The sequence below is a fragment of the Drosophila mauritiana genome, unplaced genomic scaffold, assembly GCF_004382145.1.
Source record: "Drosophila mauritiana strain mau12 unplaced genomic scaffold, ASM438214v1 U_21, whole genome shotgun sequence".
In the NCBI taxonomy this organism is placed as follows: domain Eukaryota; kingdom Metazoa; phylum Arthropoda; class Insecta; order Diptera; family Drosophilidae; genus Drosophila; species Drosophila mauritiana.
Genome location: NW_022881345.1, coordinates 60,582 through 74,567, shown reverse-complemented (window position 1 = coordinate 74,567; position 13,986 = coordinate 60,582). Strand labels below are relative to the sequence as shown.

General features: G+C 43.7%; 2 non-coding genes and 1 pseudogene across 2 annotated transcripts; all 3 read left to right on the top strand.

Moving 5' to 3' along the window:
- Nucleotides 1-897: 897 nt before the first annotated feature.
- Nucleotides 898-2,891, top strand: LOC117149418. Its single transcript, XR_004460285.1, has one exon. It is a non-coding gene; the product is annotated as a small subunit ribosomal RNA (ribosomal RNA).
- Nucleotides 2,892-3,577: 686 nt separating this feature from the next.
- LOC117149428 lies at nucleotides 3,578-3,756 on the top strand. Its single transcript, XR_004460291.1, has one exon. It is a non-coding gene; the product is annotated as a 5.8S ribosomal RNA (ribosomal RNA).
- A 395-nt stretch (nucleotides 3,757-4,151) lies between these two features.
- LOC117149423 lies at nucleotides 4,152-13,525 on the top strand (annotated as a pseudogene).
- The last annotated feature ends 461 nt before the right edge of the window (nucleotides 13,526-13,986 follow it).

The following is a 13,986-nucleotide window of genomic DNA, read 5'->3' as shown; positions in this document are numbered from 1 at the left end:
GAAAATACCGCTTTGAGGACAGCGGTTCAAAAACTACTATAGGTAGGCAGTGGTTGCCGACCTCCCGCATTATTCGAAATATTTATTTCGGATTATGTTTATATTGGTTACATACAATAAAGTATATTATTATCCGTACAAATTTGTTTCTCAGTTCTATAGAACACGGGACTTGGCTCCGCGGATAATAGGAATATACGCTTTATAGATAATATCGTTGAAACAAAAGTCAAGTTTCTATTATATATAGAATAACAAATCGTTTCCATATATTATCGTTAATTTTTGGAGGCAGGCAAATATTAATTATTACCTGCCGTATAGTTGGATTATTATATCGTTACGGTATAATACAAATATGGATTCTTATGAAAGAAATATAAAATTATATATTAAATGTGGTAAATATTATAATATGCGCTGGTTTTATGTTATATATTACCAGAGATATATATGAAAAGAGATAAATTTTAAATTTATCTTCAAAATGCAAATGATTTAACTTAATATTTTATATGGTTAAACAAAAATTGTACATGTGTGGATACAATAATTATGTATGTTGAAATAAAATGATATTTTATAATGAAATATGTATGTATAAAAAGATAAATTATAGAAATATATATATTACAATAATTAGATGAAATTCTTGTTATATTGGTAAAACAAGTATAAATTAAAAATGAAAATATGATTACGAATGCTATATAAAATGGCCGTAATCGAATGGATTTTTTACTTATATATTTAAAATTTTACCCAAAGGCGAAATATTGAATTTATTCAATATAATAAAATCATGGAATATATAAAGTGAAAAATCTATATATCTATATATCTATTATATTGCTTATTTCGATTCAAAATATATGAATGGAATATAAGGAAAAACATATTCTGGTTGATCCTGCCAGTAGTTATATGCTTGTCTCAAAGATTAAGCCATGCATGTCTAAGTACACACGAATTAAAAGTGAAACCGCAAAAGGCTCATTATATCAGTTATGGTTCCTTAGATCGTTAACAGTTACTTGGATAACTGTGGTAATTCTAGAGCTAATACATGCAATTAAAACATGAACCTTATGGGACATGTGCTTTTATTAGGCTAAAACCAAGCGATCGCAAGATCGTTATATTGGTTGAACTCTAGATAACATGCAGATCGTATGGTCTTGTACCGACGACAGATCTTTCAAATGTCTGCCCTATCAACTTTGATGGTAGTATCTAGGACTACCATGGTTGCAACGGGTAACGGGGAATCAGGGTTCGATTCCGGAGAGGGAGCCTGAGAAACGGCTACCACATCTAAGGAAGGCAGCAGGCGCGTAAATTACCCACTCCCAGCTCGGGGAGGTAGTGACGAAAAATAACAATACAGGACTCATATCCGAGGCCCTGTAATTGGAATGAGTACACTTTAAATCCTTTAACAAGGACCAATTGGAGGGCAAGTCTGGTGCCAGCAGCCGCGGTAATTCCAGCTCCAATAGCGTATATTAAAGTTGTTGCGGTTAAAACGTTCGTAGTTGAACTTGTGCTTCATACGGGTAGTACAACTTACAATTGTGGTTAGTACTATACCTTTATGTATGTAAGCGTATTACCGGTGGAGTTCTTATATGTGATTAAATACTTGTATTTTTTCATATGTTCCTCCTATTTAAAAACCTGCACTAGTGCTCTTAAACGAGTGTTATTGTGGGCCGGTACTATTACTTTGAACAAATTAGAGTGCTTAAAGCAGGCTTCAAATGCCTGAATATTCTGTGCATGGGATAATGAAATAAGACCTCTGTTCTGCTTTCATTGGTTTTTCAGATCAAGAGGTAATGATTAATAGAAGCAGTTTGGGGGCATTAGTATTACGACGCGAGAGGTGAAATTCTTGGACCGTCGTAAGACTAACTTAAGCGAAAGCATTTGCCAAAGATGTTTTCATTAATCAAGAACGAAAGTTAGAGGTTCGAAGGCGATCAGATACCGCCCTAGTTCTAACCATAAACGATGCCAGCTAGCAATTGGGTGTAGCTACTTTTATGGCTCTCTCAGTCGCTTCCCGGGAAACCAAAGCTTTTGGGCTCCGGGGAAGTATGGTTGCAAAGCTGAAACTTAAAGGAATTGACGGAAGGGCACCACCAGGAGTGGAGCCTGCGGCTTAATTTGACTCAACACGGGAAAACTTACCAGGTCCGAACATAAGTGTGTAAGACAGATTGATAGCTCTTTCTCGAATCTATGGGTGGTGGTGCATGGCCGTTCTTAGTTCGTGGAGTGATTTGTCTGGTTAATTCCGATAACGAACGAGACTCAAATATATTAAATAGATATCTTCAGGATTATGGTGCTGAAGCTTATGTAGCCTTCATTCATGGTGGCAGTAAAATGTTTATTGTGTTTGAATGTGTTTATGTAAGTGGAGCCGTACCTGTTGGTTTGTCCCATTATAAGGACACTAGCTTCTTAAATGGACAAATTGCGTCTAGCAATAATGAGATTGAGCAATAACAGGTCTGTGATGCCCTTAGATGTCCTGGGCTGCACGCGCGCTACAATGAAAGTATCAACGTGTATTTCCTAGACCGAGAGGTCCGGGTAAACCGCTGAACCACTTTCATGCTTGGGATTGTGAACTGAAACTGTTCACATGAACTTGGAATTCCCAGTAAGTGTGAGTCATTAACTCGCATTGATTACGTCCCTGCCCTTTGTACACACCGCCCGTCGCTACTACCGATTGAATTATTTAGTGAGGTCTCCGGACGTGATCACTGTGACGCCTTGCGTGTTACGGTTGTTTCGCAAAAGTTGACCGAACTTGATTATTTAGAGGAAGTAAAAGTCGTAACAAGGTTTCCGTAGGTGAACCTGCGGAAGGATCATTATTGTATAATATCCTTATCGTTAATAAACATTTGTTATAATACAAATAAATACAATTTACCAAAATAAAAATATTACAAAATGATTCCACGGAATCAAAAGTTAAAGTCAAAATAAAATGAAGATGGCTTTTATTTTATATGTGGGGCTTGGCAACCTCATAAAAAGACTTTAACATTATTAATGTTGTTGTGCGTATTTGTGGCAGTACCTACTACAACAATGGCGTTTCCTATAAAAACAAATTCTCGAAAATGGAAATCGAAGAAACTGAACAAAATTTGAAAGTAGAAGTCGAATTAAAATTAAAATAATTTTGAATGTGGTATTCAAAATAAGTGTGTGTGTATATGGACCATAATATACACGCGTTGCGAATATGTATTGTTCATCTATGTTATGAGCATACGTTGGCTAATGCAACAACCTAAAATATACAATGTTTGTACCTGTCATCCATCAGGTTAATGTTTTATATAAATTTTGCAGTATGTGTCACCCAAAATAGCAAACCATAACCAGATTTTTATGATACATAATGCTTATATGAAACTAAGACATATCGCAACATTTATTTTTAGGTATAAAAATAAATTTATTGAAGGAATTGATATATGCCAGTAAAATGGTGTATTTTTAATTTCTTTCAATAAAAACAATATTGATATTATATAAAAATGAATTATAAAACTCTAAGCGGTGGATCACTCGGCTCATGGGTCGATGAAGAACGCAGCAAACTGTGCGTCATCGTGTGAACTGCAGGACACATGAACATCGACATTTTGAACGCATATCGCAGTCCATGCTGTTATGTACTTTAATTAATTTTATAGTGCTGCTTGGACTACATATGGTTGAGGGTTGTAAGACTATGCTAATTAAGTTGTTTATAAATTTTTTATAAGCATATGGTATATTATTGGATTAAATAATGATTTTATTCATAATATTAAAAAAGAAATGAAAAACATTATCTCACATTTGAATGTGAAAAACGAAGAGAAATATTTTCTTTTTCAATCAAATAATACTGAGAAATGTCTAGCATAAAAAATTGAAATATTTTTCATCTAGAATTGTCTCTTATTAATGATTCGGAAAAAGAAAAATCTTGGTTTTGTTATTATTCTTCGTTGGTTCGTTAAATGGATAAAAAATAACTTTGCTTACAAGAACTATTGGAACTATTTATAACGAATTTAATTGATTGTTTTATCATTTATATATAAAGAATTTATGGCAAAAAATAGTTATATATACAACCTCAACTCATATGGGACTACCCCCTGAATTTAAGCATATTAATTAGGGGAGGAAAAGAAACTAACAAGGATTTTCTTAGTAGCGGCGAGCGAAAAGAAAACAGTTCAGCACTAAGTCACTTTGTCTATATGGCAAATGTGAGATGCAGTGTATGGAGCGTCAATATTCTAGTATGAGAAATTAATGATTTAAGTCCTTCTTAAATGAGGCCATTTACCCATAGAGGGTGCCAGGCCCGTATAACGTTAATGATTACTAGATGATGTTTCCAAAGAGTCGTGTTGCTTGATAGTGCAGCACTAAGTGGGTGGTAAACTCCATCTAAAACTAAATATAACCATGAGACCGATAGTAAACAAGTACCGTGAGGGAAAGTTGAAAAGAACTCTGAATAGAGAGTTAAACAGTACGTGAAACTGCTTAGAGGTTAAGCCCGATGAACCTGAATATCCGTTATGGAAAATTCATCATTAAAATTGTAATATTTAAATAATATTATTAAGAATAATGTGCATTTTTTCCATATAAGGACATTGTAATCTATTAGCATATCCCAAATTTATCATAAAATATAACTTATAGTTTATTCCAATTAAATTGCTTGCATTTTAACACAGAATAAATGTTATTAATTTGATAAAGTGCTGATAGATTTATATTATTACAGAGCGTTAATTTTTCGGAATTATATAATGGCATAATTATCATTGATTTTTGTGTTTATTATATGCTCTTGTATGATTAACAATGCGAAAGATTCAGGATACCTTCGGGACCCGTCTTGAAACACGGACCAAGGAGTCTAACATATGTGCAAGTTATTGGGATGTAAACCTAATAGCGTAATTAACTTGACTAATAATGGGATTAGTTTTTTAGCTATTTATAGCTAATTAACACAATCCCGGGGCGTTCTATATAGTTATGTATAATGTATATTTATATTATTTATGCCTCTAACTGGAACGTACCTTGAGCATATATGCTGTGACCCGAAAGATGGTGAACTATACTTGATCAGGTTGAAGTCAGGGGAAACCCTGATGGAAGACCGAAACAGTTCTGACGTGCAAATCGATTGTCAGAATTGAGTATAGGGGCGAAAGACCAATCGAACCATCTAGTAGCTGGTTCCTTCCGAAGTTTCCCTCAGGATAGCTGGTGCATTTTAATATTATATAAAATAATCTTATCTGGTAAAGCGAATGATTAGAGGCCTTAGGGTCGAAACGATCTTAACCTATTCTCAAACTTTAAATGGGTAAGAACCTTAACTTTCTTGATATGAAGTTCAAGGTTATGATATAATGTGCCCAGTGGGCCACTTTTGGTAAGCAGAACTGGCGCTGTGGGATGAACCAAACGTAATGTTACGGTGCCCAAATTAACAACTCATGCAGATACCATGAAAGGCGTTGGTTGCTTAAAACAGCAGGACGGTGATCATGGAAGTCGAAATCCGCTAAGGAGTGTGTAACAACTCACCTGCCGAAGCAACTAGCCCTTAAAATGGATGGCGCTTAAGTTGTATACCTATACATTACCGCTAAAGTAGATGATTTATATTACTTGTGATATAAATTTTGAAACTTTAGTGAGTAGGAAGGTACAATGGTATGCGTAGAAGTGTTTGGCGTAAGCCTGCATGGAGCTGCCATTGGTACAGATCTTGGTGGTAGTAGCAAATAATCGAATGAGACCTTGGAGGACTGAAGTGGAGAAGGGTTTCGTGTGAACAGTGGTTGATCACGAGTTAGTCGGTCCTAAGTTCAAGGCGAAAGCCGAAAATTTTCAAGTAAAACAAAAATGCCTAACTATATAAACAAAGCGAATATAATACACTTGAATAATTTTGAACGAAAGGGAATACGGTTCCAATTCCGTAACCTGTTGAGTATCCGTTTGTTATTAAATATGGGCCTCGTGCTCATCCTGGCAACAGGAACGACCATAAAGAAGCCGTCGAGAGATATCGGAAGAGTTTTCTTTTCTGTTTTATAGCCGTACTACCATGGAAGTCTTTCGCAGAGAGATATGGTAGATGGGCTAGAAGAGCATGACATATACTGTTGTGTCGATATTTTCTCCTCGGACCTTGAAAATTTATGGTGGGGACACGCAAACTTCTCAACAGGCCGTACCAATATCCGCAGCTGGTCTCCAAGGTGAAGAGTCTCTAGTCGATAGAATAATGTAGGTAAGGGAAGTCGGCAAATTAGATCCGTAACTTCGGGATAAGGATTGGCTCTGAAGATTGAGATAGTCGGGCTTGATTGGGAAACAATAACATGGTTTATGTGCTCGTTCTGGGTAAATAGAGTTTCTAGCATTTATGTTAGTTACTTGTTCCCCGGATAGTTTAGTTACGTAGCCAATTGTGGAACTTTCTTGCTAAAATTTTTAAGAATACTATTTGGGTTAAACCAATTAGTTCTTATCAATTATAACGATTATCAATTAACAATCAATTCAGAACTGGCACGGACTTGGGGAATCCGACTGTCTAATTAAAACAAAGCATTGTGATGGCCCTAGCGGGTGTTGACACAATGTGATTTCTGCCCAGTGCTCTGAATGTCAAAGTGAAGAAATTCAAGTAAGCGCGGGTCAACGGCGGGAGTAACTATGACTCTCTTAAGGTAGCCAAATGCCTCGTCATCTAATTAGTGACGCGCATGAATGGATTAACGACGGACGTGTTTTCGTTGCGCTCGTGTACAGATTGCGAATAACTAAGTTTCCTTGTTTGGAAAGTAATTAAATCGGTGATTTAGTGCTCCGCGGAAGTCGAGTGAAAATTGTCGAGTGTTAAAAACAAGCGGTTTGGAAATATTAACAATAAACTATTGGAAATTTTCCACTCCGCACGTGCTGCGAGGCGAGCTTACGAGTAAGTTTTCGAGTAAGCTTTTTGAGCAGCTGTCAAAAAGCTTATTGGTGGCAGTCACTGCTAGGGTTTGTGTCTAGGGACAGTTTAGTGCTACCAGACGCTACCGATAGGTGGAGCTCTAGAGCATCTACCTTTTGTCAGTGAGCAAACGAGCATACGGTTGCTGGCGTCGACGGTAGGAGGAGCCACCATCGGAGTTATGCCGACCGAGAGCGACAGCAGCGCGAGTGCCTTGAGCGGATGTAGTGCCTCGAGGAAATCCAGACGAGGCAGGCGCAGAAGCCATCTGGCCTCTAAGAGCTCGGCGCCGACGCAGGCGAAATTGGTTGCCCTGGCGTCGAATGGAGTGCCAGAACCCGTTGGTGTACTTGAGGAGGCGTTTTCGTCGCTGGAGGACGCCCGGGCGGCTACGGCAAACGCTGCCATCGATGCTGCCCCCCCCAACGCTGCTGCCACCGCTGTTGATCCTACTGCTGCCCCTGCTGCCGACCACACTGCTGCCTCCGCCGTTTCCACTGCTGCTAAAATTGTTGCCACCACTGCCACCGCCGCTACCGCTGCCGCCCGTGCTGGGCAAGCAGCCATGATGGCAGAGCTGTCGGCCACCCAGCGCATGGTGAGAAGCAGCTTCCGCAGCCTAGGAGAAGTGGACACGGAAGAGCTCTCGTATGCTATCAGCCGCTACGATGAGCTGGTGCTGGCGTTAATGCTCCGGTGTGGAGAACTGGAGACGCGGCTCGCTATGCCGCCACCGCCGCCGCCGTCGTCGAATCCGTTAAAGAATACGGCCGCCAATGCTCCCCAGATGCCACAGGTTGCACCCATCGCTGCCCCGCGGACCACCAAGGTTCGCGAGACGTGGTCAGCGGTGGTGAAGTGCGACGACCCTGCGCTATCGGGGAAAGCTATAGCGGAAAAGGTGCGAACGATGGTTGCACCCTCCCTCGGAGTCAGAGTACATGAGGTACGTGAGCTCCGTCGAGGTGGTGGTGCGATCATTCGTACTCCTTCAGTTGGAGAGCTGCAGAAGGTGGTAGCATCAAAGAGGTTCGCTGAAGTTGGGCTAAATGTGGCACGGAATGCGGCCGAGAAGCCGAAGGTCGTCGTCTATGACGTCGACACAGCTATCGGCCCTGAGGAATTCATGCAGGAGCTGCATGGAAATAACTTCGACAGCGATATGACTATGTCCCAATTTAAGAAGTCCGTGCACCTGGTGACCAAGGCGTGGTCGGTAACCGACGGCGCCACAGTAAATGTAACGCTAGAGGTAGACGACCGCGCGATGGCGAAGCTTGATGTAGGTCGTGTCTACATCAAGTGGTTCTCATTCCGATGCCGAGCACAGGTCCGCACATACGCCTGCCACAGATGCGTGGGTTTCGACCACAAGGTCAGCGAATGCCGGCAGAAGGACAATGTCTGCCGCCAGTGCGGGCAACAAGGCCACACCGCGGCAAAGTGCCAAAACCCGGTGGACTGCCGGAACTGCCGTCACAGAGGGCAACCCTCGGGACATTACATGCTCTCGAACGTGTGCCCGATATACGGGGCGTTGCTGGCGAGGGTGCAAGCTAGACATTAATGTTTAGCTTCATCCAAGCGAACTGTGGCCGAGGCAGAGCTGCGACCATCGAGCTCGGAGTCCGACTCAGGAGATCGGAGTCTATGTTCGCGCTGGTGCAGGAGCCGTATCTCGGCGGGGACGGAATGGATGTGCTGCCTGAAGGAATGAGAATTTTCACCGATCGGCGAGGGAAGGCAGCCATCCTAGTAGATCAACAGGAAGCCATCTGTATGCCAGTGGAGACCCTCACCACGGATTATGGCGTATGTCTGGTCGTTAAAGGGAGCTTTGGCTCAATCTTCCTTTGCGCCGCATACTGCCAGTTCGATGCACCTCTGGAACCGTACCTCCGGTACATGGATGCGGTCCTGCTGCAGGCCAGCAGAACCCCCGCAATCCTGGGCCTCGACGCGAATGCAGTGTCCCCCATGTGGCTTAGCAAACTCTCTCGTCATGCCGAGGGGCAAGCTAACTACAGACGGGGTGAGCTGCTGTCAGAGTGGATGCTGGAGGCAAGAGTCGCCGCCCTAAACCAGTCAACAGAGGTGTACACGTTCGATAATCACAGAGCTACTAGCGATATCGACGTGACAATCGTCAATGAGGCAGCATCTATGTGGGCCACATATGAGTGGAGAGTGGACGAGTGGGAATTGAGTGACCACAACATCATTACTGTTGTGGCCGAACCAACTACCGCGCGCGCAGTTGAGAGCATAGCTCCTGTGCCGTCCTGGAACTTCTCCAATGCACGTTGGCGATTGTTCAAGGAGGAAATGGTGAGTAGAGCAGCCGAACTTCCGGAAAACTTCTCAGAGTCGCCGTTGGACCAGCAAGTTTCGACCCTGCGCAGTATAGTACATAATGTATGTGATATTGCGCTGGGAAGAAAGTCAATTCGATCGCCCAACAGGAGAGCACGTTGGTGGACTGCCGACCTCTGCGCTGCAAGGCGCGAAGTCCGGAGACTTCGTCGCCTACTCCAAGATGGAAGGCGTCGTGATGACGGTGCCGCTATAGAGCGTGTAGTGGTCGAGCTGAGGCGGGCCTCAGCAAACTACAAGAAGCTCATTGGGAGGGCGAAAATGGATGACTGGAAACGCTTCGTGGGAGATCATGCCGACGACCCATGGGGGCGCGTCTACAAGATTTGCCGAGGCCGCAGAAAGTGCACGGAGATTGGGTGCCTCCGCGTGAATGGCGAGCTCATCACTGATTGGGGTGACTGTGCACGAGTGCTCCTCCGCAATTTCTTCCCAGTTGCGGAGTCCGAAGCACCGACTGCCATCGCGGAGGAAGTCCCACCGGCCCTCGAAGAATTCGAGGTTGATGCATGTGTTGCCCGGTTGAAGAGCAGGCGCTCTCCCGGCTTGGACGGCATCAATGGCACTATCTGCAAGGCAGTCTGGCGCGCCATACCCGAGCACCTAGCATCGTTGTTTTCCCGATGCATCCGATTAGGATACTTTCCCGCTGAGTGGAAGTGCCCACGAGTTGTCTCGCTGCTCAAAGGGCCAGATAAGGACAAGTGTGAGCCCTCCTCATATAGAGGAATATGCTTGCTGCCAGTCTTTGGTAAGGTGCTCGAGGCCATCATGGTGAATCGTGTGAGAGAAGTTCTTCCGGAAGGCTGCAGATGGCAGTTTGGATTTCGCCAAGGACGATGTGTGGAGGATGCTTGGAGACACGTGAAGAGCAGTGTTTGTGCCAGCCCGGCGCAATACGTGCTCGGCACATTCGTGGACTTCAAAGGAGCATTCGACAACGTCGAATGGAGTGCTGCACTCCGCCGACTAGCAGACTTGGGATGCCGGGAGATGGGCTTGTGGCAGAGCTTTTTCTCCGGCCGAAGAGCAGTGATCCGAAGCAGTTCCGGTACTGTGGAAGTACCGGTAACTAGAGGCTGCCCGCAGGGGTCAATCAGTGGCCCATTTATCTGGGACATTCTGATGGATGTACTGCTTCAGCGTCTCCAGCCGTATTGCCAGCTGAGTGCATACGCTGATGACTTGCTGCTTCTCGTCGAGGGAAATTCCCGAGCTATGCTAGAGGAAAAAGGAGCACAGCTGATGTCCATCGTAGAAGCGTGGGGAGCGGAAGTTGGCGTTGCCGTCTCGACCAGCAAGACGGTAATCATGCTGCTAAAAGGTGCCTTGAGACGTGCGCCTACGGTGAGGTTTGCTGGAGCGAACCTTCCGTATGTGCGTAGCTGTCGGTACCTTGGCATCACGGTCAGTGAAGGAATGAAATTCCTCACGCACATAGCTTCGCTTCGCCAGCGGATGACCGGAGTCGTTGGAGCATTGGCGCGTGTGCTTCGAGCCGACTGGGGCTTCAGTCCTCGAGCCAGGCGGACCATATATGACGGACTCATGGCACCTTGTGTGCTGTTTGGTGCCCCGGTATGGTATGACACCGCCGAGCAAGTAGCCGCCCGGAGACGACTAGCCTCCTGCCAGAGGCTAATCCTGCTTGGATGCCTTTCGGTATGCCGAACAGTGTCCACAGTGGCACTGCAGGTACTTGGTGGAGCTCCCCCGCTTGACTTGGCTGCTAAGTTTTTAGCGGTCAAATACAAGCTGAAGCGTGGATACCCGCTGGAGGAGAACGACTGGCTATATGACGAGGACACTACGTGTCTAAGCTGGAAGCAGAGGAAGACTCGCCTAGAAGAGTGCTTACTGCAGAGTTGGCAGAACAGATGGGATGATGACAGCGAACCAGGACGGGTGACGCATAAATTCATCCCATATGTCACTCTCGCCTATCGGGATCCAAGATTTGGATTCTCGATGAGGACGTCTTACCTGCTGACAGGTCACGGGTCGTTTAACGCATTTTTGCAAGGGAGAGCCCTCAGCGATACCACTGCTTGCGCTTGTGGAGATCCATATGAGGACTGGATGCACATATTGTGCGCTTGCCCCCTATATGCAGATTTGCGGAACCTCGATGGACTTGGAGTGCAGCGCCTTGGCGAAAACTGGACCTTCGATAGAATCCTGGAAGATCAACAGAGGACTCAACGGCTGGCAGTGTTTGCGGACGAAGTGTTCCGTAGGAGGAGGGGTGTTTAGCCCAACAACTTCGCCGTGTGGTTAGCGGGCGAGAATACTTCCACAGTCCGCTATTGCTTGTCGTAAGAGGCGACTAATATAGCCATAGGTCCCTCTAACCCTGCTTGTCGGAGCAAAAGGAGGAGGCCCACCGAGCCTCTCTTTCGGTACCACGGGTTGTGCAGCTATCCAAGACTGCACATTGAGGTAGGCCCCCTGGTGGGAGTATCGTGGTGGCTGTGGTTGGTACCCATATCGCGGGTAGAGCCTTCGTGTTCGACGTTTGAGTTACGGTGCTAGTTGCGCAAAACTCGGGTGCTGTGACCCAGAGATCAGTAGAGATTTTAGGTAGATCTCGCTCCTCAGCAAGGGGGAGTGCTTGCCCGGCAAGCAAGTACTCGAATTGCTACCGGGGTGGTCGCTATGTACATAGCTATAGCTTCTAGTCCGGGACGCTTGTCTGGCGTATCCAGACACATACACCATGTTGATACATGCACCACTTGTGGGTGTTCAGGGTGTCGTGGTTGTAATCCCTTCAGTGTGGAACACGCCACGTAAAACAAGTTCGGAGAGATCTGAAAAGTCGTCGTCGTCGTTGTCCCTATCTACTATCTAGCGAAACCACAGCCAAGGGAACGGGCTTGGAATAATTAGCGGGGAAAGAAGACCCTTTTGAGCTTGACTCTAATCTGGCAGTGTAAGGAGACATAAGAGGTGTAGAATAAGTGGGAGATATTAGACCTCGGTTTGGTATCGTCAATGAAATACCACTACTCTTATTGTTTCCTTACTTACTTGATTAAATGGAACGTGTATCATTTCCTAGCCATTATACGGATATATTTATTATATCTTATGGTATTGGGTTTTGATGCAAGCTTCTTGATCAAAGTATCACGAGTTTGTTATATAATCGCAAACAAATTCTTTAATAAAACGATGCATTTATGTATTTTTGATTTGAAAATTTGGTATAACTCCAATTACTCAGGTATGATCCAATTCAAGGACATTGCCAGGTAGGGAGTTTGACTGGGGCGGTACATCTCTCAAATAATAACGGAGGTGTCCCAAGGCCAGCTCAGTGCGGACAGAAACCACACATAGAGCAAAAGGGCAAATGCTGACTTGATCTCGGTGTTCAGTACACACAGGGACAGCAAAAGCTCGGCCTATCGATCCTTTTGGTTTAAAGAGTTTTTAACAAGAGGTGTCAGAAAAGTTACCATAGGGATAACTGGCTTGTGGCGGCCAAGCGTTCATAGCGACGTCGCTTTTTGATCCTTCGATGTCGGCTCTTCCTATCATTGTGAAGCAAAATTCACCAAGCGTTGGATTGTTCACCCATGCAAGGGAACGTGAGCTGGGTTTAGACCGTCGTGAGACAGGTTAGTTTTACCCTACTAATGACAAAACGTTGTTGCGACAGCATTCCTGCGTAGTACGAGAGGAACCGCAGGTACGGACCAATGGCACAATACTTGTTCGAGCGAACAGTGGTATGACGCTACGTCCGTTGGATTATGCCTGAACGCCTCTAAGGTCGTATCCGTGCTGGACTGCAATGATAAATAAGGGGCAATTTGCATTGTATGGCTTCTAAACCATTTAAAGTTTATAATTTATTTTATAAACGACAATGGATGTGATGCCAATGTAATTTGTAACATAGTAAATTAGGAGGATCTTCGATCACCTGATGCCGCGCTAGTTACATATAAAAGCATTATTTAATACAATGACAAAGCCTAGAATCAATTGTAAACGACTTTTGTAACAGGCAAGGTGTTGTAAGTGGTTGAGCAGCTGCCATACTGCGATCCACTGAAGCTTATCCTTTGCTTGATGATTCGATAAATAAATGATTTTTCCTGTAGCCAAACAAACACCTCGTCATCAATTTAGTGACGCATATGATATTGTCCCTATCATATAATTTTTGATATAAAGACTTTAAAGAATTCTATCACGTTGCCAAATACCTCGTCATCAATTTAGTGACGCATATGATATTGTCCCTATCATATAATTAATATAAAGACTTTAATGAATTGTGTCAAGTTGCCAAACACCTCGTCATCAATTTAGTGACGCATATGATATTGTCCCTATCATATAATTTTTGATATAAAAACTTTAAAGAATTGTATCAAGTTGCCAAATACCTCGTCATCAATTTAGTGACGCATATGATATTGTCCCTATCATATAATTAATATAAAGACTTTAATGAATTGTGTCAAGTTGCCAAACACCTCGTCATCAATTTAGTGACGCATATGATATTGTCCCTATCATATAATTTTTGATATAAA